The 22,648-nt window shown below is 39.9% G+C and overlaps 1 long non-coding RNA gene and 1 pseudogene across 2 annotated transcripts; both read left to right on the plus strand.

Moving 5' to 3' along the window:
- The first annotated feature begins 435 nt into the window (after positions 1 to 435).
- Positions 436 to 22,392, plus strand: LOC148863196 (ribulose-phosphate 3-epimerase, chloroplastic-like; annotated as a pseudogene). The gene is made up of 12 exons (XR_016109564.1): positions 436 to 662; positions 1,239 to 1,385; positions 2,360 to 2,472; positions 7,808 to 7,950; positions 8,079 to 8,192; positions 8,988 to 9,066; positions 9,639 to 9,655; positions 10,144 to 10,247; positions 10,323 to 10,380; positions 15,814 to 15,883; positions 16,013 to 16,101; positions 19,734 to 22,392. The product of XR_016109564.1 is annotated as a ribulose-phosphate 3-epimerase, chloroplastic-like (transcript).
- Positions 10,570 to 12,587, plus strand: LOC148863197 (uncharacterized). The gene is made up of 2 exons (XR_016110478.1): positions 10,570 to 12,058; positions 12,295 to 12,587. It is a non-coding gene; the product is annotated as an uncharacterized LOC148863197 (long non-coding RNA).
- Positions 22,393 to 22,648: the final 256 nt, after the last annotated feature.

Genomic DNA, 22,648 nt, shown 5'->3' on the forward strand with positions numbered 1-22,648 from the left:
ACTGGAGGACCCTTCATGCGGCAGCGGCAACCCCCTATGAAACCCCTCTCGGAACTATATGCGCGTTGGGCCTAGGAAACCCGAAAACGAAAGCCCACTGACCGGAGGACCCTTCTTTGCTTCTTCAACAAAACTTGTGAAACCCCCTGTTCGGTTCACTCGTTCTCTCTCTTCATTGTCGCTGGTTCACCGGAGGACCCTTCATTGCGGCGGTGGCAACCCCCTGAACGACAACGGCATGGGATCAGTAACTAATTGTTTTTCTTTCCCTTCTTCTGTTCTGTTTTGGCCCTGAAAGTGTTGAATCTGCTGATGGAGTAGTGATATTCCCATCCCACTATGGGGCAATGATAAGTTGTGAAAAATCAATAATAATTAATTAAGAACCGGCCTTTAATGGTGGAATATTAATTCAAAGTGGTGCACGCGCATTGCATGCAGATCTGTCTGAGATGGGTATATGAGCAAGGGGTGGGTTTGTTGGTGAAAAGCTGCAACAAGGGGAGGTTGAAAAAGAACCTGGATATATTCAATTGGGCGTTGAGTGAGGAGGAATCTAAGAAGATTAGTCAGATCCCGCAGCGTAGATTATGCACTGCAGATGTTTTTGTGTCGGAGGATGGGTCGTTCAAGTCTGTGGAGGAGCTTTGGAATGGCAAGGTGTAAGAAAACTGGAGACTGATGCGTGTGCATGCATGGTATCGTCGATCTCTTCTCAAACTATAAACAACAATGGCAATCGCCGCTGCCGCTGCAATTCATCTGAACACGGGGGAGCATACGAGAATACCGGTTTTTTCATTCGGACATTGAGACCAAAGATAGGAGTGGCGATTGGAGTATTCGCATGATAATGATAAGAGCGATTTTCAATTGGAAACCGAGACCAAAGACGGGCAGAGGGGGAGGGAGGTCAGAGAGAAGTAAAGGCGAAAGGGGTGGTCTAAGAATGGAGAAAGAGAGAGAGAGGTGTTCATGGGACGAGGGTAATATTGGGCTTTGAAAAATCTTATAAGTCACATGGGGTTATATGTGCAGAGATCGTAAGAAAGAGAGAGAGAGTGGAGGTTCATGGGACAAGGGTAATATTGGGTTTTGAAAAAATATTATAAGTCACATGGGTTATCTGTGCAGAGATCGTGAGAGAGCATTAACGTCCGTAGTATTAGACAAAATGTAGTTTAAAAAATTACCTAAACCATAAATGTAGTTTAAAAAATTTACCCTAAAGTTTAAAGGACCTGTGGGAGAAAGAAGAAGACAGGGAGGAAAATGTCAGCTACGGTTTCGTTGAGCTCGACGACTTCCCAAATCAGTGGCTTTTCTGCTGCCCTAAAGATCCGGAAGTCATCTCTTTCTCCTCCCAACTCACTCACCTCGACCAAGTATCTTTTCTTTTCTCCTTTTTCAGTTTCTTCGTTTTGGTTAGGTGGTGTTGGACGTTCAGTGATGTGGAAATTTTGGTGGGATCACTGAAATCCATCTTCTTTGCTTTTCTTTTTCTCCGATGAAACCCGCTGAAAGAAATTTAAGTGGTTCAGTATTAAACTGTTCCGACTGATTAATGGAAGATATAAGAAAATTCTAATTATCTAAGTGGCGAACTTTGGAATTGCAAATTTCAAGAATCAATACAAGGTTCTCTCTGTAATAGTGGAAATCTGAATCTTCTGTCGTGGATTTAGGATTTCGGGGTAAATAAGAAATTAAATGATCCATGCATTCGTCAAATATTGATGGGTGGTTCACAAAAAATTTATATTTTCTTCACCACCCAGTGAATTTTTCGTCGAATGGAAATTCGAAGAACACTATGCGAACATAGGAGAGTAGTATCTTGGTGTATAAATGGAAGAATCATGTTTTTGCATATTTTGGTTGTTCAAATTGCACCTTCTTATTTGTATTTGTGCCACGCTGAACATAATTTATTGACCGTAGCAGGGCTCTAAATATGGACTAAATACTGAGATGTGTTAAATTTTAGTTGATGTCGCAATTCTTGCATTATAAAGAATACTATCTTGAAAAAAGAAAACTTTTTACTGGGTTTTGATCTGGTTGGTCATTTTCCCAAGTATGAGAAATCCCATACAATATCTTGGCAATTAGATTAATTGTGCATCACTGCCCGATTACTCTGTAGTTGGTAGAAGTTCTCCTTTGTAGCTGGTAATTTGATAAAAATGTTACAAACACCATTCCATTATGTACATATAGGGTGTTCAAGAACTAAGCGGAGAGTTAATTATATATGATGTTTGTTGTTAGATATATGATCTGTTCCTTAATGTGTCCAGTGGGCTATGTAGTATAGTGCTGTTACCAGTATATTTATTTCTTTTTTCCCCAATTACAGGAGGAAGTTTCAAACCACAGTGAAGGAAACAGCACGCATTGATAAGTTCTCAAAGAGTGACATAATTGTTGCTCCATCTATTCTCTCTGATAATTTTGCAAAGTTGGGTGAACAGCTTTTCTGCTGACTTAGCTTTCAGAGGGGCTGAATGGTAGAACTACTTGAACTTTCAACGAGGATCTGTTTCTTGTTCTATTGCATAAAGTTGACTATTATCCATTTACAATTCATCTATATTTTTCCGCTGATGCTTGGGATGTTGCAAAGAATATTTAAATTTTATACTGAATTCCAGAACCTGCTTAAAAGATACATTGTAAGTTGTGTAATCAGTCATGCCACCATACTTTTCACAATTTACTACCCTTCTTTAGCATTTGTTTCCTTTAGCCCTTTTAGACTAACTTTTAGGAACCATATGGGGATAAGGCTTTTTTGAGTTGAATTGAGTTTTAGATGTTTGTCCTTGTTATCAGGTTGCAGAATGAGTTAGCTTTAGATTGCTTTTTCATCAATTATAGAATTCATCAGGGTTTTTTTGATCAATAGCAGAAATCTTTATTGAATTCAATTAAGAATAAGTTACAGAAAAGCGGAGGGAGGTAAACTATCTTAACTCCCTCAAAACAAGGAAAAGAAAAGGTACAGAATTAGAAATAAGCCCAAAACAAAGAATCCCTATTCACCCCTTGCTTAGCTAGCCCGTCAGTGAAGGAATTTGGCAGTTCTTTTCACCCAGCTGTACTTTATCTCAACATCCTTTGCCAACCAGTTTAACTTTTTCCTCTCATTGCTGTATTTCCACATTCCTATCTCATCTTCCTTTAACCAATTTACCACTACCTCCGAATCACCTTCAATATCAGTGTCCTAATATTCAGTTCTCTTGCCCTTTGAATCTCTTCTAAGGCTGCTAAAATCTCAGCCCTAAGAGAGTCACCCTCACAAATCGGGGCAGAGAGAAGGGCTAAGGCATTCCCTAGGCAGAACTTGCAATTTCTTAACATCTTCTCAACAAATCATCCACAGTAAAGTTTGAAAACAGGTCCAGGAATTTCAACCAATGTGCTACCCTTATGTGGATCAACTCTGTTAAGTTCTCAGCATTCCTCTCCTTATCTAATAATAATCTGGAGTTTCTTTCTTCCCACAAAGACCAACACACAGATGCCCTTATACTCCTCCACATTATCCTTCCTCTTTTTACTGACCAGCTGAAGAAAGATGGAGAGAACACACTTTGTACATTCAAAGGAGGGTTCCAACTACACCCAAAAAGGGATAAAGCCCAATCCCAAACAGCTTTTGCAAAATGACAAGACACTAATAAGTGGTACCCATTCTCCCCATTTGCTATGCAAAGAATACACTTGTGCGGGGATAAACAAGTCTTGGGTCTTTTTTTTTTTTTTCTGGAGAAGATCACAAGTGTTGATTCTTTCCAGGAAAGATTCACAACAAAAACTCCCAACCCGAGGAGGGATAAGGTTTGCACCGTATCTCTTTAATAGGGAATGACATTCCAAGGGAGGTAGGTCGCTGAGTTAGGTTTTTAGAGAAAGAAGCACAGGAGTAAGAACCTGAAGGGGAGGGGGTCCAAATTCTACAATCTTCCTTTTGGGGGTCCAGAAAAACATTTTCAAGCAAAGCCAAAAGGGACAAAGCGTTTTCTAACTCTATATCCCTAACTGCCCTTCTCAAGTTCAAATTCCACCCATAACCAGAGGTTGCACCTGAGGGGACTAAAAAGGATGAAATGGGCATATTCTTTAGATCAGAGAGACAATACAAAGAGGGGAACTGGATCATCAAAGGAGAATCCCCTACCTAAGTTTGTTCCCAGAATTTGATAAGGTTGCCTGAGTTCAAGTCATACCTGGTCTACTAGGAGAAAACTGGAAGGTTATGGATGGCTTTCCAAGGAGATGTGCTTGTAGTCCTTGCCATGATTCCGGTATCCCATCCATTGTCCTCCATCCCATGAATGCTAGCCACTATCTTTGCCCACAATTTATCCCTTTCTAAAGGAAATCTCCATAACCACTTCCCCAATAATGCTAAATTCCTTTTCCTGATATTCCCAATCCCCAATCCTCCTTGTTTCTTGCTTCTTGTTACCACCCTATGGTCCCTCCTTTCCTCTCTTGGCTCCCATAGAAAATCCCTCATCAACTTTTCCAACCTATTAGCTACCTGAGAGGGAATCTTAAACACTAAGAAAAAGTAAATATGTAGATTGGTTAGGGTTTCCCTAATCAGTGTGATCCTCCCTCATAAGGAGAGATAGTTCTTCTTCTAGGAAGTGAGCCTTTTCTCAAATCTCTCCACCACTAGGTCCCAAAAGCTATCCTTCTTGGGGTTGTCTCCTAGGGGTAAGCCCAAGTAACTCATTGGCCAATTTGAGGTTGTGCATCCCATAATATCTGCACACTCCCTAACTTCCCTTTCCTTCATGTTTACTCCCACTAAACAACTTTTCTCAAAATCCACCTTAAGATTGGACATTTGCTCAAAGAGTTGTATAACCAATTTCAGGCTCCATATCCAATTCATACTCCCACCTTCACAGAACAATATTGTATCGTCTACAAATTGCAAGTGTGTGAGTGGTATCTCCTCCCTTCCTATTCTCCACCCCCTAAAAAATTTCTTGAATCAGCTCTATGAATCAGTCTCCCTAAAACATCTGCTATCAATATGAACAAGAAGGGAGAAAGTGGATCTCCTTGTCTTATCCCTCTGAATGCTGGGAAAAAATCCACCACCATCACATTTACCTATACTGAGTAATGACAACTCCTCAAACATCCCCTTACCCATTTACACCATCTATCCCCAAAACCAAAGTTACTCATCACTTACATCAAGAAAGACCAATCCACCAAGTCATAAGCCTTTTCTAGATCCAGTTTACAAACCACTCCTTTTTTCTTTCATTTATTAAAGGCCTCTACACTCTCATTTGCAATTAGGATTTGGTTTGAAATATGTCTTTCCTTCACAAAGGCTCCTTGGTTAGGTTCAACTACACTAGGGAGAACTAGCTTAATCCTGAGATAAAACACTTTGCAATTATTTTGTATAGACTATTGACAAAGCTGATTGGTCTGAAGTCGTTTGGATGTATGGCATCTCTCTTCTTTGGTACCAAAGCAGTGAAGGTGGAATTCAGTCTTGGGTTAATTACCCCCCTCTATGGAACTCTTGTAATACTAATATCAAATCCTTCTCCAAGATTTCCCAACAGTCATGATAGAATGCCATTGTGAACCCATCTGGACCAGAAGCCTTTCTTTTATCCATTGAAAACACTGCCTCCTTTATTTCCTCAACTTCAAACTTTCTTTCTAACCACTCCATGCGATCTGACCCCAAATCTGGCCACTCCAATCCCTCTAACCACACCCTCTTATTTGGAGGCCTTCTAAATATAGATTTGAAATGGTCTATAAAGGCCCTTGCTATTTCTGTCGGATGTGAAATAGTTGATCCCTCAACTTCTAACTTGGATATAAAATTCTTCCTTCTTCTCCCATTTGCCACAGTGCGGAAGAACCTAGTATTGCCATCCCCCTCCTTTAACCATTTGCAACAGGATTTTTGCCTCCAACTAATTTCCTCCTTGTGCAAGTGATCCTCCAATTGTTTCCTCAAGACCCATCTTCGCTCCTTGTCCCCTTCTCCAAAAGAACCTCTCTCTCTTCCTTTAGGTCCAACTCCTCAATCTTCTCAACTAAGATTTGTTTTCTTTCTTCTAGTCTACCAAACTCCAATAGGCTCCACTCTTTAATCCTAAGTTTCAAGTAATAGAGTTTCTTATGAAATTTCATTCCTTCCCAATTCACTAGGGGGCTACATTGCTCCCACCATTCTTTGACCTTCTTGATAAAGCCCAGATGAGTTAGCCACATGTTCTCAAATCTGAAGGGAGTAGGCCCATCACTCCTTAAAACTTCCTTACAAATCATTATGGGCCAATTATTGGAAGTAAGTCTAGGGAGTGTTCTGGAGTTAATATTCCCCCAATGTTCTTCCCAATCAGTCAAGAAGAGGGGGATCTCTTTAAGCTCCAAAGCTTCCACAAATTGATTAAATTTTCTCATGATTGTGGTCACCCTTTGCCTAGGGTTGTTGGTTTCTTCTGAGAACCTCACCGTATTAAAATCCCCTCCCACACACCATGGTCCTTCCCATAAGCCTATGATATCTCCCAGTTCTTCTCACATCTTATTTCTCTTCCTATAATCATTGGGTTCATATACATTGTTTAGCACCCATTCAAACCCATCCTCCACCTGCCTAAATTTCAGAGAGACTGAATAGTTGCCTACTAATTCCTCAACCTCCTCCAGTACATCTTCTTTCCACAAGGTCACTATCCCTTCAGAAGGCCCCCAAGAAGGAGCAACCACCCAATTAAGCCCCCTATCTCTTCAAACACTTCTTACCCATCTCCTATCAAATTCCATTCGTTTGGACTCCTGAATACCACTTCTTACCCAGAGAGACTGAATACCACATCTGGATTGGCCTTCCTTCTTTAATTGTTGCTCTTTTTTCTTGCACTCCCCAGTCCCTTGACATTCCAACTTAATAATTTCATTTCAAACTCTTCGTATGACCCGTTCCTTCATTTAGAAACTACTTGATCCCCTTCCTCCTTTCCCCTTTCATAACAAAGCTCTTGTCAACCCTCTACATCTCTCTTCAGCCTCTCAACTTCGCTTAACTTTTTTTTCTTGATCTTACTTTCCTCCTTCCTTTTTTTGTAAGAAAACTTTAAGGTCATTCGGATTCTGCAATTTACATCCCAACTTACCCACAAATTCTGCTATGGAGTCATCTGAACTGGGATTACCTTGCTCTCTCCCCCTGCTCACCTCTTTATTTTTCCCCCTGCCTCCTTACCACTTCCTTCTCTTGCCCCATGTGCATCCTCTCTTTGTAAATGATTTTTGTTTTCATATTCCCCCATTATTTTGTCAATAATCTCCCAGATTTTTTTATTTTATTTTATTTTATTTTATTTCTGTCCCTCTCCCCCTCTGCATCCCTCCTACCTACCTCCCCCTGCAGAATCCTTGTGCATTCAATTTTAGTGGCTGCAATGTCATGGGCTTCCGACTCTTGGAAGGGAAGTGAATCTGGAACAAGAGACATTAAACACTCATCAGTATCAAAACCAGAAATGACAAGGTTACCTGGGAGCGGCTGAGGATTGGAAGAAAAGGACGAGGATGGTCCTTCAGCTGTCTTTCCCTGTTTTTTAGATGCTGACAAATTGTATGGGAAATCATTTCATGTATTTCATTTGTTCTTTGATCAAATAATTAGGATACTCTCACATTTTCTGTTGTATGATCTTTACAGCTCCCCTTCTATACTAGAAGCTTCTTAAGAAAAGAGAGGTTGCCCATGGGTGGTAATTTTTTTTTCTCATTTTAACCTAGGTGAAAGCAGTGGAGTTGGCAGGATGTGATTGGATTCATGTTGATGTAATGGATGGTCGTTTTGTGCCAAATATCACTATTGGACCTCTTGTAGTTGATGCATTGCGTCCAGTGACAGATCTTCCATTGGATGTTCATTTGGTAATTTTTTTTGGTTCCTTAACTATTTGGTGCATGGAGTAAATCTAATTTTTTTAATGTGTTGTGTGGGTAAGTCATCTTTATTGGTGGAGATTGATAAATGCTAATATGAAAGAAAATTCTTGTAGATGATTGTGGAACCAGAGCAGCGGATACCAGATTTTATCAAGGCTGGTGCAGACATTGTCAGTGTTCACTGTGAACAATCTTCTACCATTCATTTGCATCGGACACTTAATCAAGTAAGAGTGTAAGACTAATCTCTGAAATTCGTGATCAAATGGAAATGAATAGGTACCACATCGTTTGCACTAGGAAGATGAGAGCAAATTTCTATTTTCCTTCTTTTTTGGATAAAATAAAATAAAGTAGTATTTATCTAATTGGAAGATGAATTTTTCTTCCCTTCATGCCATAGCGTGCAGACTTCTCTCCTTTGAATTGAACCATGTTTATTTGGTTATTGGGCCAACATTTAGGTGCTTTAGAGCACAAAAGTGACACAAATAGGACGATCATATTATTTATAACCTTGAGCATATAAGAATATTTTCAGGTTCTTAAACTGATTTTTGTTTTTATAAATATCAAATCTAATCCTATGGATAGTGACTTAATATAGCATTGTTGACATGTTATTTTATGCCATTAGCTGTTCAATGATCAGGTTAATCATATGATATGTTTTACTAATGCCATTATTCTTCATGAATCTCTTATTACTTGATGCTGTAAAGATCTTTAGTGTTTTAAGATGTTGCATGGATCTCATGTGGGTATCTTTATGTTTCTTAACTAATATTGATGACAGTGACATGGCAAATTTTAACTATGTTTCCTAGTCAGATGTTTCCATCTGGTTGGTCTATTCCTATTTCCTAATGGAACAATGATGCAAGTGTTCCAAGTGATTTTGAACCCGTGACCTTCTTCTCAGCCATAGAAACTCTATATGACTTGGACTATTTGCAGAAGAGTGTTAATAACTTTTGTTTCTTAGTGTGTTACATTATCCTTGACAACCTCTTATTATTTAGGTTAAAAGTTTGGGAGCTAAAGCCGGAGTAGTTCTAAATCCAGCTACCTCACTATCTGCCATAGAATATGTACTTGATGGTAAGATTTCTTTCTTTAGCACCTTCAATAACCCTTCAATGATTTTAAGTATTATTGTTGACTCATAATGTAATCTTGTTACAATTTATTTCATAAACTTGTGATGGTTGATTTTTGCCAAAACAGTGGAAAACACACTCATATAGAGTTTTTGAAATGGCAATAAAAGATTTAGTAAGATAGCATGAAATATTTCTTGAGAGAACTGCACCAGTGGGGCAATGAAATGCTAATGGGAAAAGTAGAAGCAAGACAATACAGAAATTTGGAAGCCCATGGGAGAAAGGAGTTAAAAAAGATGTTGGATACAGGACTAACTCATAATGATATTGGTAGATTCATTGTTGAATCTATTAAATGATGAAGTATGAGGGGGGAGATAGTGAAATCATTATCATCATCTAAGCCCTATCCCAAGTTCCCAACTATATGGGGTCATCTACATGAATCCCGTTTCACCATTCCATTCTCTTTTACGCCATATCCATTGTTAAATTATGAGCACTTAAACCATTTCTTACTACTTCCACCCATGTCCTTTTTGTTCTTCTAACCCCTTCAATTTTCAACAGATTATTTCTTCTTACAGGTGCTGTAGATGGCCTTCTATGCACATGATCAAACCACCTTAGTCTATTTATTTATTTTTTATTTTTTTGATAATTGACCATCTTAGTCTACTTTCATAACAGAATGATTTCTTTTCTAACCCTATCCCTTCTAGTTTTTTCATTCATCCATCTCAGCATACACACTTCTGCCACACTCATTTTTCGGACTTGTAGTTTCTTGATTGCCCAACACTCTGATCCATACAGCATTGCTGCTCTTACAACTGTTTTATAGAATTTTCCTTTTAATTTGAGTGGTATTCACCTATCATATAAGACTCCAGATGCACCTCTGAGATGATGGTGAAATAGTTAGGACTTTTGCTTCTAATGGTTTTTTATATTATAAAAAAGAAAATTCTCAATGGATAGCCTGATGTAATGATGTTCTGAATAGATGGTTATTTGAGGTTTGTTAAGCCAATAGACATGAAATTGACCAATTTTTTTCTTTGAACATGGACAGTGGTTGATCATGTCAATAAATCCTGGATTTGGTGGGCAGAGCTTTATTGAAAGTCAAGTCAAGAAAATATCTGACTTGAGGAGATTGTGTGCTGAGAGGGGTAAGTAACAAGGAAGATGAGTTTCTCCTTCGGTGAACTTATTGACAGAATGACATTTTAGCACTTTTTACCTTTTCAGGGTGTGAAACCCATGGATCGAAGTTGACGGTGGAGTTGGTCCCACAAATGCCTTTAAGGTGATCCATCTATTAAAAACTCTGTGGTCTCTAGTGTGGTTTTTCTTTAGTGGAAGATATTGCCCTGAATAGAACTGTTGGAATGATGTTAGAATAACTTAGTTGCAGTTGTTAGGGCCTGTTTGTCTAATTAAAGTGTTTTTTTTTTATTTCGTTTTTTATTTATGTTATGTCTGTTATTGTACTCAGGGGCACAAGGGTCTTTTCCCTTGTTATTTCTGTCGCCCTATATATATTAAATAAACACTGGCGCCGCCAGTACTGTTGCATTGCAAACTCTCTCTTTTCTCTTCTCTTCTCTCCTCTTCCACCTATCTCTGGCCGGCTACACTGCCAAGATGGTATCAGAGCAGGAATACTAATTAAAAGAGAGCAGACCGATCAACCCTACTGTCAAGAGAAGATCGATCAACCCTACTGATTAGTGGAGCATTGCTTTGTGGAGTAAGGAGGGGTCCTAAATCCGGTGTGTGGGACTGAGTAACAGCTTGACCATGTCGACTGAGAATTCTGCTACTTCAGAAATCTCAGGGAGCCACAATGGAGTGAGTGGGGGAATGGATATGAGCTTTCCCATGGCTGTCATTCCCTTTGATGGTCTGAATTACCTTGAGTGGTCTAGGGGGATAAAACTCTACATCACTGCTAGGGGGTGAATAGGATACATCAATGGGAGAGTAAAGGAACCGAAGTATGGAAGTGCTGAGCATGATAGGTGGGACCAAGTCTTGGCTCTTGGTTTCAATGCTGCCACAAGTAAGGAAGACCTTTATGTGGGCTGAAACTGCCTGTGAGATATGAGAACAAGCGAAGTCCACTTATTCAGAACAGAGACACTATGCCAAGATATATCAACTACAAGCAAAATCTTCTACTTGCAAGCAGGGGGAGAGGAGTCTCTCGATGTATTATTCTGATTTGACATCAATATGGAAAGAATTTGATCACTATCAGAATGTGAATTGGAAGTGTGATGAAGATGCAAAAGCCTATAAGTCACTTGTATCACAGCAACGTGTGTTTGCCTTTCTCCTAGGGCTGAATCAGTCATATGAGTCCATCAGGGTACAGATCTTGGGTAGTAAAGACTTGCCATCAGTCCAGGAGGTGTATGCCTTGGTGCAGTTAGAAGAAAGCATAAGAAGTGTGATGAATGGTGTAGAAGGGGAGTCAGTTGCCCTAGCAGTCCGGGGAAATTCAGATACAAATGTCGGAGGTGGTTTTAAAAGGGGTGACACTCAGAAAAAAACAGAAGATAAAAGCAAGCTTTGGTGCACTCACTGCCAGAAGACACGACACACTAAAAATACATGCTGGGATCTCCATGGAAAACCTAAATGGGCATAGGATTTGGGTAAGAAGTCAGCACCGGATCAGGGCAAGAAACCAGGCCAGCAGAATCAAAGAAGGTATAACTCAGCTAATCTGGCATCGACAGAGACTAGTCCTTTCGTAACTCAGGAGAGACATCCCGGTTTTGACCCTAAGGAAGATATTATCAATTCCTTCCGTGAACATTTGGAATTGTATGGTAGGACTCTCCGCCAAGTGGATTCTGGGCCTACTCCTTCTACCTCATTTGCATCTACATCAGGTGATGCCACAGCCTTCCATGTGTCATCTCATACTACTGATTCACCTTGGATTATTGACTCCGGAGCCTCAAATCACATGACCGGTAAGTCAAATTTGTTCCAGACATATAACCTTCTCTCTGGGAGAGATAAGGTAAGACTGGCTGATGGTTCCTTTTCTACCATAGCTGGCCGAGGCACCATATCTCTCCCACTTGGCCTTACTCTACCAAATGTCCTGCATGTTCCAAAATTACCTATTAATTTGTTGTCCATTAGTAGTATTACTCACTCTTTGAACTGCTCAGTCACCTTTTTTTCGTCTTCATGTGTGTTTCAGGATTTGACCTCGGGGAAGACGATTGGTAGAGGAAGCATGGTGGATGGTCTCTACGTGTTGGAGAATAATGCTGGTATAGTGGCGACTGAGTCCACAAGTTCAGCGAGTGAGAGTCAGGCCTATTTATGGCATAGTCATTTAGGTCATCTTTCTTTTGAGTCGTTAAAAGTTATGTTTCCAAAGATTTTTGAGTCATTGTCAGTGAGTCAATTACAGTGTCAAACTTGTCAGTTGAGTAAGCATTGTAGAAGCTCTTTACCTTTAAGAAATAAAAGATCTGAATTTCCATTTCATATTGTTTATTCTGATGTTTGGGGCCCTGCTACTCTACCTACTGCGGCTGGCTATAAGTATTTTGTTATGTTGATTGATGATTATTCTCGATACACTTGGGTTTATCCTATGCAATCTCGAGATGAAGTGCCACAAATTGTGAAAGATTTCCAACGCATGGTGTTCACTCAGTTCCAAACGGAAATTCATATTTTCCAGTCGGACAATGCAAAGGAATATTTCCATAGTGACCTCACGAAGTTCTCTGCTTCGAGTGGGTCACTTCAGCGAAACTCTTGTGCCAGGACACCCCAACAAAATGGTGTGGCTGAACGAAAAAATCGTCATCTACTCGAAGTTGCTCGTGGCTTGTTGATTCATATGAATGTGCCGAAACAGTTCTGGATGGATGCAGTATTGTGTGCGACATATATCATCAATCGCATGCCCTCTTGGCTACTAGAGTATAAGGCCCCACATCAGCTCCTGTTCCCTACAGCCCCGCTGTCCACCATTCCGATGCGTGTCTTTGGGTGTTGTTGTTTTGTCCACAACCTATCACCTACTCGTGGTAAACTTGACCCTCGGGCTATTCCTTGTGTTTTTCTTGGTTACCCCTCATCTCAAAAGGGGTATCGTTGCTATGATCCCATTGCCCGTAAGTACTATGTTTCCATTGATGTCTCATTCTTTGAGAGTCAACCGTTCTTCTCGGTTTCTCCTCAGGGGGAGAGTAGGATTGAGGAGAAATAGGCGACGACTCAGATTCAACTACCTCCTTTACCCGATCCTCCTCCGTTCCGGGTTTTCCATCGTCGTCATAAGAGCTAGCAGAGTTCAAGAGCCGTGGAGCCGGACACTATGCAACCAACATCATCGGATTCACCCGAGGCAAATCCGTCTCATTAGCTAGGTACACTTGCTCCCATTGCTCCTTTAAATGTTGATTCACATGTCCCCAATGATCTTAATATTCCTATTGCTAAGAGAAAGGGTGTTAGATCTTGTACCACTAATCATCCTATCTCTAACTTTGTGTCCTATGAGCATGTTTCACCCTCGTACCGTGCCTTCCTCTCCTCTGTGGACAGTGTTCCCATCCTAAGACCGTGGCAGGAGCTTTGTCAAAACCTGAATGAACAGATGCAATGCAGGAAGAAATTGATGCCTTACATAAAAATGGTACGTGGGAGTTGGTAGATCTTCCTGGGGGGAAGGAACCAGTGGGGTGCAAGTGGGTGTTCACAGTGAAACACAAAGCTGATGGAACTATTGAAAGGTACAAGGCTAGACTGGTAGCAAGAGGCTTCACACAGGTATATGGAGTGGACTATGCAGAGACTTTTGCCCTTGTATTGAAGATGAACTCCATCCGGATTCTCCTTTCCTTGGCAGCAAATCTTGACTGGGATCTTCACCAATTGGACATCAAGAATGCCTTCTTGAATGGTGACTTGGAAGAGGAGGTGTACATGACCCAACCCCTAGGGTTCTGTGCCAGAGGCAGTGAACAATAGGTGTGCAGGTTGAAAAAGTCCCTATATGGATTGAAACAATCACCTCGGGCTTGGTTTAGTAAGTTCCATGTAGCAGTCCAACAAATGGGATTCAAACAATGCCAATCAGATCATACCTTGTTTGTAAAAAGAGGTGAAGGTAAAATTGCAGCTCTTATTGTGTATGTGGATGACATAGTGATCACAGGAGATTGGGAGGCTGAAATCCAGAGACTAAAAAAATTCTTAGCCACTAAATTTGAGGTGAAGGATCTAGGCTCCTTACGATACTTCCTTGGAATTGAAGTTGCCTGCTCTCACAAGGGCATCTTTATTTCCCAACGGAAGTATGTACTAGATCTACTAGAAGATACAGGCAAGTTGGGGGTAAAACCATCTGATTCACCTATTGAACCTAATCACCATCCGGGAGACGTCAGGGAGAGTTTTTGAAAGACGTAAAGATGTTCCAGAGACTTGTGGGGAGATTTCTGTATTTGTCTATGACCAGGCCTGATATTGCCTATGCAGTGGGTGTCCTTAGTCAATTCATGCACAGCCCGATGACAACTCACTTTGAAGCTGCAGAGAGGATCTTGAGATATCTCAAGAAGTTTCCTGGGGCTGGTTTGTTGTTCCAGAAACACAATCACTTAAAAGTGGAAGTATATACTGATGCAGATTGGGCAGGAGCAGTCAATGACCGAAAGTCCATCAGTGGTTATTGTGCCTTTGTAGGAGGAAACCTTGTCACATGGAGAAGCAAAAAACAAAGTGTGGTGGCTAGATCCAGTGCTGAAGCAGAATATAGAGCGATGGCTCATGGGGTTGCGGAAATCATGTGGATAAGAAATCTGTTAGGTGAACTGGGTTTTGCAGTAAACAATCCTACTTCACTCTACTGTGACAATAAAGCAGCCATCAATATTGCTGTTAATCCAGTTCTGCATGATAGGACGAAACACATTGAAGTGGACAAACATTTTATCAGAGAGAAACTTGAAAGTGGAGAAGTATGCACACCATATGTCAACTCGGAAGAGCAACTTGCAGATATCTTCACCAAAGGTCTTCATTATGTGCGGCACAAAGATTTGTGTGACAAGTTGGGCATGATTGACATCTATGCTCCAACTTGAGGGGGAGTGTTGGAATAATGTTAGAATAACTTAGTTGCAGTTGTTAGGGCCTGTTTGTCTAATTAAAGAGTTTTTTTTTCGTTTTTTATTTCTGTTATGTCTGTTATTGTACTCAGGGGCACAATGGTCTTTTCCCTTGTTATTTTTGTCGCCCTATATATATTAAATAAACACTGGCGCCGCCAGTACTGTTGCATTGCAAACTCTCTCTTTTCTCTTCTCTTCTCTCCTCTTCCACCTATCTCTGGCCGGCTACACTGCCAAGAAGAACAATGTAATCTTTCTTTAGATAAATGGGAATAACTGCATTGCATTAGTGCAGTGACTGATATGCTGCTTGACAAGTTAGTCAGCCATGAGGTAACATGTTCATGTCCAACCAACCCTCCAAAAGGAAAAATGAGACCCCATATTTTTAGGATAAGACTCTAATTTTGATGCTCAAATTATCCAATTATATCACCAGACATTGGTATCATCTTGTTAGGCTCTAAGAGGCAGCCAATCTAACATCTTTTTCCATATCTTATGCTCAGATGCTATTGTATCTAGGTTACATGTTTTGAGATATTATGTACTATGAATCCATGATCCCTGCTCAATTCTGGCAGGTTATTGAAGCTGGAGCAAATGCATTGGTTGCTGGTTCTGCTGTTTTTGGTGCTAAAGATTATGCTGAAGGTGTATATCTATTGTTCCTTGTACAAACATTCCATAGAAACACATTTTTCCCTCTTTCCTACTTATGATTATCATAATCAGAGGTGTGCATGTCCATGTGCATACTAAAATGTTGTTACTGTCATGCAGCTATAAGAAGGATCAAGACCAGCAAGAAGCCACTAGATGTTGCAGCATAAAGTATGTGAACTGCTCCAAAAGATTGTGCCCCATTCAAGGTTAGTTTTTCATTCTTCACTCTCACATATGTTTCCTTGTTAATGTGTGCAAATAACTAAATAGAGTTTATGAATCAAGGCTCTAAGTTCGAAATATGACATTATTATCATGTTATTCACATGCACTATGAACTTAGGAAGAGTGATCAAAAAGAAAGTAAAAGCTCTATAATACTCTGTTGTATTCTTAGAGAGACAAACTGCTGGTTTGGACACATGGCTGTATGAAAACTATATGTTGCTTATGACTGTTTATATTATTTAAATAAGATGTTCTTGTTTGATTAGATGTATCATGCCAAAAAGAAAGAAGAAAAGGTTTCAGCTGAGAAAGAGAGAAGAGAATGGGAGAAGCTTAGAATTGGGTCTGACCACCCTTTTCATTAGATTATATACTTATAGATAAAAGAGGGTACAAAGACAAGTATGCCCTTAGTAAGTTGGTTACTTGTGAGAAATTAAAAACACTCTTAACTTAAAACATAAACTAATAGGCCTAAGGCCCAATAACTCCCTAATTATGCTATGTAAATAAAAAACATGTTATATCAGCCCAAAACTCAACACTCCCCCTCAAGTTGGGAATAAATGTACACATTCCCAACTTGCGTAAATCATGCTCCAGCTTGTTTCTTGCAATTCCTTTTGTAAGAACATCAGCTAGCTGCAAGTCAGATGCAACATATGGCAAGCAAACTTCTCCGGATGTCACCATTTCCCATATAAAGTCTCTATCCACTTCTATAGGCTTCGTCCTATCATGCTAAACTGGGTTGTGGGAAATGTTAATTGTTGTTTGATTGTCACAATATACCATGATAGGTTCTTTGGCCTCAACTCCAATCTCCCCTAACAAGGAATGGATCCAGAGGAGCTCTGAAACACCATGTGCCATGGTTCTATGTTCAACTTCTGCACTTGACCTTGCCATAACTATTTGTTTCTTACTCTTCCATGAAACTAAATTACCTCCAACAAGAGTACAAACTCCTATGTAGATCTCCTATCATCTAGACATCCTGCCTAATCAACATCTGTGTAAGCCTCTAACTTCAACTGTCCATGGTTAACACATATTCCTCTACCTAGGTGTCCCTTCAAATAGGAAATTATCTTGTCAATAGCCTCCCAATGTTGAACTCGTGGGGTATGCATGTATTGACTCACTACACTCACTGCATAAGAGATGTCTGGTCGTGTCATACATAGGTATAGCAACCGCCCCACTAACATCTGATATCTTCCAACATCCTTCACTAGTTCACCTTCTGAAGCATTTATCTTGTGTGGATACATAATTTGTAGTGGCATGTAAACTACCTGTCTGTGCAAACAAAGTAGAATGACTACCCTCTGATCCACCTACACCTTGTTGTCCACCTGATAATGAGTTGGAACTGGTTGTATCCTTTTGATTCAGAAATTGTCTATATCTCTCTAATTTGTCCCTCACTGCAGCTACTGCCACAGACTTTAGAGAGGCTGTAGTAGGTGGCCCTAATAAATCACTTGTCACTTTCATATTCACATTTCCCTTCCTATTTTTGAGTCGGCTTGGTACAAGGTGTGGGTAAAGTTTCCAACAGGTATCTCTAGTATGTTTGGGTTTCTTACAATAATCATAGATCAAATCCCTTTTGTCCTCCTTCCTCGATTCATTTTCACCCTTGTCCCCTCTCAGCTTAGGCTTCACTGTGCTAACCATAGCTAACTACTCAAGGCTTGTGTTCCTCATCATCACATTCCTCCTACTCTCCTCTCAAGACACAAAGGCATATGCTTGAGAGAGAGTTACACCGTCTCGGGAAAGAATATGTTGTCGTGCAATATCATACTCAGGGTTAAGTCCAGCTAAAAACTTGAAAACCCTATTCTTCTCTACTAGCTTTTAATAAGTTGTTGCATCTTTTCTACTTTCCCAAACTACAGTCTCCGAATGATCTATCTCCTGCCATAAGGTTTCGAGGGCTGGAAAATAAATAGCAACAGACTTATCTCCCTGCCTAGTAATAATCACCTGGTTTCTCAATTGGTAGGCTCTAGCAACATTCTCATTTTGTGAATAGGTTTCTGTTATTCTATCCCAAATCTCCTTAGTTGTGTTAGTCCATAAAAAGTTCTTACTTATATGGGGCAACATGGAATTACATGGCCAAGTCATTCAATGTAGTTCTCCTGTAACCACCGGGAATGGTTAGTTTCAGGTTTCTTTTCCTCACCGGTGACATAACCCAATTTCCCACGAGCAACAATGGCCATCTTTGTAGATTGTGACCATTCTAAGTAGTTTGTACCATCCAACTTGATTGTAGTGATGGTTTTGGCCCCGAAGAGGTCTCCAACACTTCCTCCCCCAAGTCCCATTTCTCCTGTAAATTTGTTTTCAACTCTACAGCCCTCCATAACTCCATAGTAGATAAAATCAATTTGAGATGAAAAGAAAGGTATTTATCTCCTTTAGAAACCTCAAACACCCTCCTGGAACCCTAGAAGCCCCTCCCTCCAAAGATTCATTTTTCCGTGGGAACATGAGAAGAGAGAGAAGAGGATGTCACTCCCTCCAAGTTGAAAATTACACCTACATTAATTCAGATAATGCAAGAAAAAAAGAGGAGAGAGAGAAAGAAGAAGAAAAGAAGTTTCAGCAATAGGTTGTGGAAGAAGAAAAGAAGGGAAGAGAGAAAAGAAGAATTCAAACCTCTCTCTCTAGCCCCCTTTCATCACTTTTATTAATAATTCTGTCTGAATACAATTACTTGGATGCCCTTAATGGGGTGGCCAGAATTAAAGAGATAATTAAAGAAAATAAAAGAAGGCCCATAACTAAGAAACATAACTTTTAAACACTACTTAAAAAGAAATAAAGAACACTAGGGCCCATTCGGCCCATTCTCACTACATTCCATTAGCTTGTTATTAATTGATACTTAATGAATATTGGGAGTTAAAGAAAAAGGAACACAATTAGACATGATAATTCCACAACACTTTGCAAACAGCTGCTCATCATGTTCCATGAGGGTTCAAGTTTTTTATTTTATTTTTTGGTGAGATCATGGATATTAATAGATGGCCACTTACAGAAGGACCATCTAGTGCACCAATAAGAAGTGATTTGTTACAAGTTGAAGAGGCTGAAAGAGCTAGTGGCAGACCCAAGGACATGGGCTGAAGAAGTAAGAAATTATTTTAGGACAAATAATTTTAGAATGGATATGGCGCTAAACAGAATGGAATGGCAAAATAAGATTCATGTAGCTGACCCTCTATGGTTGGGAAGGCTTAGATGATGATGATGGATATCAACAGTCTGTGTTACCCTCTTGGATGATGTTATTTAAATTTTGTATGAGATTCTGAGATTCTGGAGATAATTTGGTGTGGGAATGGGCATAAAGAGTGGAGAATCCTACTTTGTACTGAATAGGAGCAAATAATGGTAGTATGGGTTCCACTCGCTCATATATGTGTTTTTGTCCTCCTCTTGATGATCCAAATCCAGCAGATTAATCCCATATTCTACTTATCTACATTACTTTTTTAGAAATTGTAAGCATAAGCGTAGTTCTGTATTGTACTGCAGGTGAAGTCCTTTCTGACTGGCCATTCCATCTAATGTATATAATTCTCAGTGTTTGCAGATCAATGTAGATATTATGCCACAGAAGGCTGAACAGAGCAGCATCTACTAGCTGGTGTCAGTTGTCCTCTTTCCCTCTAATTACTTCGGCTCTGAGAAATGGGTTTGAACTGCACTCTTCTAGTTCAATTTATGCAGTCTTCCAAAAAATTAAAAAAAATTTAAAAGTCTGCAGTAGTGACGGTTCACCTTGCCAATGAGTTTAGGCAACATATCTCATATCTTATATAGGAAATTAATTTTTGAAATAAGTTGTTTGCTTTTCTTTTTTGCAGGTAATTTTTGCCATTTCTTCACTCTTTACTCCTTGTATTTGTCCATTGTGATCTCTCTCTCTCTCTCTCATAAATTAGTTAACCTTACCAAACTGAATTTATAATTATGATTATTTTCTTTTTGTTTTCTGATGATGATTGAATGAAATACGAGGGCGATTGAGAAGATTAGGAAAGCCATGGGAAGAATGAAAAATCACTGGAAAAGATAAAGATGAGCATCTAGATCTGTTAAAGAAAATTCACTGGATGTTATCTGTGAAAAGTAAATTTCAATGCATAGCAAGTTATTAGGTGGTGTCTATTGGGGTAGACTAATAAATATGTGTATGTGTGTATGTATGTATGTAGATTAAGGAACATAAAATAAATAAAAAATAATTAATTCTAAATTATGATTTAAAACCTTGTATGTAGCATTGTAGCTTAAAACACTAAATATTAGTGGTTAAAAAGTGTATTAACATATGAATTTGAATTTGGTGTGGGTTTTGATCAAGTCAACATGACATTTCTAAGAACCAGGAGCCTAAAAAAGTAATAACTGGGGTGTCAATGGACTGGTTTTGGGTTGGATTCCGTCCAAATCAAAATCAATTTTGACAGATTGAGCGACTGAACTAATATCCGGTCAACCGATAGAAGATAAGAATACAGGTGACAATGGACCATGTTTGGGTTGGAACTCAATGTTTTCAAAACTGGCCTGGACTGGATGGTCGGACCATAAAAACTGGGAACTGGTCACCTGACCGGTTCCGTTTTACCCCAGAACCGTCTCTTGGCAAAAAACTGTTGACTTGGTCAGCAAGCTGCTGACCCGGGTGGTTCGCTCAACGATTTTTTGCCATTTTTTTAGTTTTTTATTTTTGTCAGGATGGGCTGTCCATTCGGTTTGAAAGGCCAGACCGTTTGACCCGGGAACCAGCCCCTTAAACTGTTCATTGTCTGATTCGTTTTTTAAAACCTTGTTGGAATTAATCTAAGTTAAAACCAATTTGAACAAATTGAACGGTTCAGACGTTGAATTGGACTGGTTCAAAATGGTCAAGAGTGTTCATTGGATATTTGTATTGGAATCCTATTGTGGACAAAATCTGGTTCAATTGACACCCCTACTTCTGATGATCCAACCACCGGGTCTAACGCCCTGCGCCTGGTTACGCTAATTGTAATTCTGTCAAATTGATGCTTTAGGAGCCGTTTGATAATGTCCGAAGTTGCTCAACAGTTAAACAGAATTTCATTTTATCTTTTAATTGTTAAAATAATTAAAGCCATAAGCTTCATCAAACGGCCCACTTCACTACAAGAAAAAACCATGAGCTTTTTCAGTTCAGCATCTCCGGCTATCATCAAACGGCCGCTTAGTCGTTACGCGTTCCATCTTTCGAGGACGCGTGGCCTCGCATCGACCGAGAAAGTTTTGGGAGAAAACGGCCCCATTCACGATTCACGGTTGATGATAAGGCCACGCCTCTTTTAACTTTTTCTTTTATTTACTTTTCAAATGTAATGACTTTGACATCCACCGTTAATAGGAATATAGAATCGTTTCCTCTTTCCTCTGTTCTTGGTGGAAGTCAACTAGTTACCAACCTACCGTCACCCATGATGTCTCGAGGGAGGGTTCGAATTTTATATAGGCCGGAGGGTTTAGGGTTTAACCTATTTCTCAACCAACAGTCAACACCATTACCAGCGGCAACACAACACCAACGGCGACAACCACCACGATCACTAGAAACCCTAAAGAGGTCAACATGGTTTCCTCTGGTACTGAAATCCTGGATAATTTATTCCTCGCAGCTTCCAACGCTTCATCTGAAACCATTAACTTCGAAAATCAAGCTCCAGAACAGGTCTCAGAACCCTCTATCAACAACGAAACCCTGGAAGATCAAAACCCAGAAGTTTCTCATGTCCCCAGAAGCGAAGGAGAAGGCGAAGAGGAAGAAGAAGAAAGTGAAGAGGATGAGGGAGAATGTGGGTTCTGCCTGTTCATGAAGGGAGGTGGATGTAAAGAAAGCTTCATTGCCTGGGAAAAATGCGTCGAAGATGCAGAGAAAAGCAAAGAAGATGTTGTCGAGAAGTGCTTCGAGGTGACGGGATTGCTTAAAAAGTGTATGAACGCCCACGCCGACCACTATGAACCAATACTTCAGGCGGAGAAGGCCATGGAGGAAGAGGCGGCCAAGGAATTGGAGCGAGAATCAGATCGAGAAACCGCACCGAAGGAGGATAAACAGGAAAGCTAGAGGGTTTTTTTTTTTTTTTTCTTAATTCACGTTTTATTCCCAAATGTTGGATATTCATAATGATAACGTCTTGAGCTAGCTAGAGTGAAGAAATTTAGGGGGAGTTTCGGCGGTGTCAGATTATCGGATCTTTAGTGAGGTAACCAAAACTACAGAGATCCCGAGCCTTTCAAGGTTTCACTTAATTTCCCCCTCCTGTTGTTTTTCTCAGCTAATTTTTAGTGTTTAAAATTTTCACTTAATCCATTGTTTATGCCGAGAGGCAAGGAGATTTTTCTTATGATCTCTGTCCAAGTTAAGGACATATAATTCAATGCTGCATACACGCTATACATCCGGTTCTACTTACCCCAATTGATGAATAAGATCTGATC

The sequence above is a fragment of the Nelumbo lutea genome, chromosome 3, assembly GCF_056320005.1.
Source record: "Nelumbo lutea isolate HS-2025 chromosome 3, American lotus-T2T, whole genome shotgun sequence".
NCBI lineage: Eukaryota > Viridiplantae > Streptophyta > Magnoliopsida > Proteales > Nelumbonaceae > Nelumbo > Nelumbo lutea.